Genomic DNA, 5,251 nt, shown 5'->3' with positions numbered 1-5,251 from the left:
TCACTCCTATCTATATTCTCCCTGGAAATAAAGAAATGGGCTATTAATTTTAGGAAGAGTATGCTTTTTACAAAGCCCCCAGATTAAGACCGAAGGCACTGAAAGGAATGTAGGAGCACTCAAAAATGTTTAAGATTGAACTTGGATGATTTACCTTGGATTGTCATCATCAGCGAATCCTGAAGTTGGATCTCTTGAAATTTACTTTGTTTGGTGTCAGCAGCACAGGATTAAGTCTCCTTCCAACTTGACCTCTTCTTAGGACTTGGGAAGGCATTTCTCCCAATTCCCAAGTAAGTTATTGAAGACAGCCTAAGGCAGAGCTCAAATTTTTCTGTTAAGAACTTATCACGACTCAACCCATAAGGAAATCTAACGAAGGCTGCCAAAATGCTTCTCTGCTACCCTCCCCCATGCAGAGAGAGATAAAAAACGGAAGATGTACAAAGCAAACTATGGTGTATTATATATATATGTATGTATATGTGTGTCTCATATATATGATTTTAAAACCCCACTACTTTGTCTTATTTGCATGAGCACAAATCGCTTTCAACTCAATGCCAAAAAAAAAGACAACATTCCCTGTGATGACTTGCTGAAAAGCTCACTGTATTTGTTTGATAATGGATTTTAGTTCATTGTCCTGTACTTCACTCTTCATCAGCAGGAGCACTTCAGGGTAAAGAAGTAGGCTTTTACCACACTGGAACAAAAGCTATATAAGAAAAAAAAATCCTGAGCAGATGGAATATTATTTGCATTTGCACAAATAGTGCTTTTTAGCACAATTCATATTACTCCATTGTGAGCTAAAGTAAGCCAGATGTGTCTACAGCAAGCTGCAGACGCAGAATCGGCTTTTTGTTTGTTAGACTCAGAGGTCCCGACCTTATGATATCTTTGTACTTGTATATCCATTAGTTTTATTTCAGTTACTTATCAGAGAGGAAAAGAAGAAAATGGCACTAGGTATTTAAGAGGACCATTGCATAGAGGAGCAAATTAACTATTTTTTATTTTCATGAATAAGGATCAAATAGGTTTTAGTTATCTGAATGTCCATCAAGAGGTCTAGATGATGATGAAAAATTAAAAAGCAGAATGTAAGTGTAATAAAATTCAGTTCTCTGTGATTACATTAAATACTCTGACATATATTTTTAAAGTATCTCCCATGCAAAGTAGATTGACAAATTATTTGGCATGATTAAAATAGAATTTTAGGTCTGAAAGGGATCTCTAACACTCTCTAGTCCAAACTCTGCACTTTACAAATCAGGAACCCGAGGCTCTGAAACAAAAATGACTTACAGGGAGTGGTACAGACAGGAGTCCAGTCTCCTAATCTTGAATCCAATCCTCTATCCATATAGCAATATTTTCTAAAATGGTTTACTTGGGCTACAAGCTCAAACAGATTTGATAATTCAAGATCCCAAAAAGTTAAACTAAGAAATTTTTTCAGCCTTTAGGATGTGCCATCTGTGTTGTACCTTTCCAAGGGAAGGAACTAATGAGCAGCATTTCCCCAAGCTACTTGGCCCAGACCCTCTCTGCCCACAGTCTGTACCAGCGACCCTGGTTGTGTAGATGCCCATTAAAGCATTGCAGCAGAGGAGTGCTGCATCACCTCTACAATGAGAAGACAATGAACAAGGTTAAAGAAATCACAGGGAAAAACCACATGGATGACTTCAAATTTGGTAAAGATAAAATCTTAAAGGTATTCAGCTTAATTCAAAACAATGAGTGATATTTTTAAAGATAGCTAGACATGATTTTATTAGTTAACATTCATTCATTTCTTTCCTTAAGTAGTTTTATGTAAAATAGTGTGCTCATCCCTCTATGTTGATAGTGGAATGGTAGCTGTTCTGCACCTATGCTAACCCAGGGTCTAGTGGGTAACCCAAGAAGCACTTTCATCTAGCTTTGGAATGCTTTCACTCATTTGTCCACTTGATCATTCTATGATAGGATTGAGCACCTACTACACCTCAGACACTACACTAAGCATTGAGATTACAGAAGGAAATAAGATAGTGTACTTCTCTTCAAGGAGCTTACAGTCTAGTTAAGGAGAACCAACCAACCAACCAACAAATAAATCTAAACAAGTAAACAAACATAAGAAAAAATAAGTAGTTACAATAAAACACATTACACTATATTTCACACCATATCTTATCACATCATACTCTCTGATACCATAATATCAGAAAGCACTATCATACAAATATGTATGATAGGATGCCATAGAAGCAAGTAAAAGGGTATATTACAATGACAAGAGGTCAAAAAAAGGCTTCTGCAGAAAGAGCTATCTCAGCTAAGACCTGAAGGATAACAGAATATCAACTATTGTTTGGCACAGTGGGAAAGGGAGATAGAAAAAGCATTCTATCTATGATTCTGTTCCTGTTCTGGTTGTTTGCTTAGTTTGTTTTTTTTAGATTCAGTTGTTGATAGCTGTGAATTTGTTCCCATTTTAATGTTCATAGTTTTGATCTTCTATTTTTTAAATAAGCCCTTTTAGCATTTTATATAATAATGGCTTGGTGATGATGAACTCCTTTATTTGGAGGGTTATCAGCTGGCAGGGGGAAGGGAGAGAATAGGGGAAAAGATGCAGAGATTAAGAAGCATAATTGGTAGGTACAAAATAGAAGGGAGATGTTAAGAATAGTATAGGAAATGGAGGAGCCAAAGAACTTATATGCATGACGCATCGACATGAACTAAGGGTGGGATTGCATGAACTAAGTGGAGGGAAGGGGGTACCAGGTGGAGGGAGACAAATGGGGAAAATTGGGACAACTGTATTAGCATAAGCAATAAAATTTTTTTTAGAAGGAAAAGCACTGTGGACATAGGGACTAGAATGTACAAAGAACAAAAGGTGAGTGAGAACATGGCATGCTCTGGGGGCTCTGGTTCTGGTGTTTTCACTTGCTGGGGCATAGAGTAGGACAGGTTAGAAGAAAAAGGGCTGGAGAAGTGAGTAGGTACCAAAAGATGAGGCACATGAACTGTGCTATGGAGTTGAGACTTTATCCATTGAACGGTGGGTACCAGATGCCTCTGAAGAATTTTACCTTGTCAGATTTGTACTTTAGACTTGCTATATAGACTTCAGGGGAGGGAGCAAGGCTGAAAGAACATAGCTGAGTTAAAAGGCTGTAGCATAACCCAAGAGAAAGATGGTGGAGAACTGAAGATAGTAGAGGTGGTGATGAAAAGAAGTGGACAGTTTGAAGAATATCAAGGAGGCAACATACACAGTTCTTAGTGATGGATGACTTGTGTGGACTGAGAAGAGAGAAGACTCTAGATGACTCCCATGGTTGGGGCAGTGGTAGATTACTTTACTTAGTTATATTTGGTTTAGTTTATTTCTCTAACCATCTGACAGCAGAGCAGAAAAAGTTCCTTAGCAGACATCTGAAATGATATAGAGCTGATATTATAAGGAAAATTCATTTTATTATCAAAAAAATACTTTTATAATAAAAGTAAGTACCTGACTAACTTTTAAACTATAAATGAAGCATTTTTATTTAGCAAATGTGTGTAACTGGCAAAAATAGAAGAAAGTAATGTCATCTCTTACTTACAGATAGCTACTTTTCCTATGTTAATATGTAGATATTTCTATCTGAACGGATATTGTTTGAATTCAGGAACTGAATTTTGATAGCACGGAATATTTGTATTTTCTTCCAATCTTTTTATGCATACATTTCACAAAATTGTCTTCATATTGTATGTGCAAATGTGCCCTGATTTTTAATTTAATGTCTGTTTTATACATTGCCCTACGTTATCATATAAGCTCTGAAAACATGGTTGCATGGAGAGGACACGCCCACTGTCCTGCAAATTACTGAGCCATTTCCCTCTTGAGGAACATTAAGATTATTTTTATTTTTCATCACAATAAACATTATGGCAACAAACATTTCAAAATATGATATTAACTTTTTATTGTTTTCTTAGGATAAATTCCTAGAAGTGAAATTGTTAAACCAAAAGTTACATCTTGAAGTTTCTTAATAAATAATGTTAAATTGACTTTATACCAACACTTTATTTCAATGTTTTGAGTGTTTCTTCATATCAATATTTTGAGTGTTTCCTGTGTTCCCAGAAGATTGGTTAAGTGTTCCCAGAGAACAGAAATGTTTCAGATAATGTCTTTAAATCAGAAATACATAACAGATATTAGAGTTAAGGGCAAATGTGACCCTTTGCTTTTTTATTCATTTGAAAAGGGGCAGTGGATATGCCTGCCATAATAAACAAGTACTTGGTGTCTCTTCACACTAACTACATACAAAGCCCTTATCATGGCCCAATGAAGGTGGGGACGATGACAGAGATCTTGTATGAAATGAGCTCATCATTTCATTGTATAGTCAGTGGAGAATAACCCAATACACAGTCAAATGTTACACCTATATACGTCCATCAAGAAAAACAAGAGAGGTTTTTGCCCACCTGTCTTCCTCCCAGAGAAGCAATGCTTCATTGAGACCCACTCTTTAACTGAATTCTTTCCCAGGGTCTTAGGCAGACAGCTAGCTCTGTTCTCTGCTCTTCCTTCAATAGCACCTTCCCACTGCTAACTTATAATTTTCAAAATGTTAAAAACATGAATACTTTCATAAAATGATTTTCATATAAATATAAAATGAGTACATGGCAAAAGTATATTCAGCTCATTAATCAATGAAGAACTGCTATTGAAATAATTATATCAAAGGAGAATTTCAAAAGGAGAGGTATGTACAAGTAGTCAAGAATGCTGAAATAAACTTTGTAGTAGATAATTAATATCCTTAAGGGTAATAAAATGGTATGCTTGGGGTTATCTTTTCTATAGGGCAAAGCCATTATATCTCTACTGGACAAAATTTCTTTGTATTGCTATTGCCAAGAATAATTTGCATTACTATCAAGCTGGGTTTTTTTTTTTAACAAGTAAACTTCCACCTCTACAGAGCTGTAAAATAGTTTGGTCAACAGAAAATCAATCAGAGATACACATCCCTAAAAAATTGGACACATCCTGGAAGGTCCCAATAGGACATTCAGTAATGGTTTTGTTCATTTCCAAGTTTCAGATGTTCTTCCTGACACAACCATGTCCTCCTTTTGGTTATATAAATTTTTCATTTTTTTCCTGTTGTAAAAAAACTGCCCTTTCTTTCAACTTTCAAGTTATCTCCTTTTTCTCTTTCCTTTTATC

The sequence above is a fragment of the Phyllostomus discolor genome, chromosome 2 (genome assembly GCF_004126475.2).
Source record: "Phyllostomus discolor isolate MPI-MPIP mPhyDis1 chromosome 2, mPhyDis1.pri.v3, whole genome shotgun sequence".
Taxonomy (NCBI): domain Eukaryota; kingdom Metazoa; phylum Chordata; class Mammalia; order Chiroptera; family Phyllostomidae; genus Phyllostomus; species Phyllostomus discolor.
Note: the sequence above shows the minus strand (reverse complement) of the source record.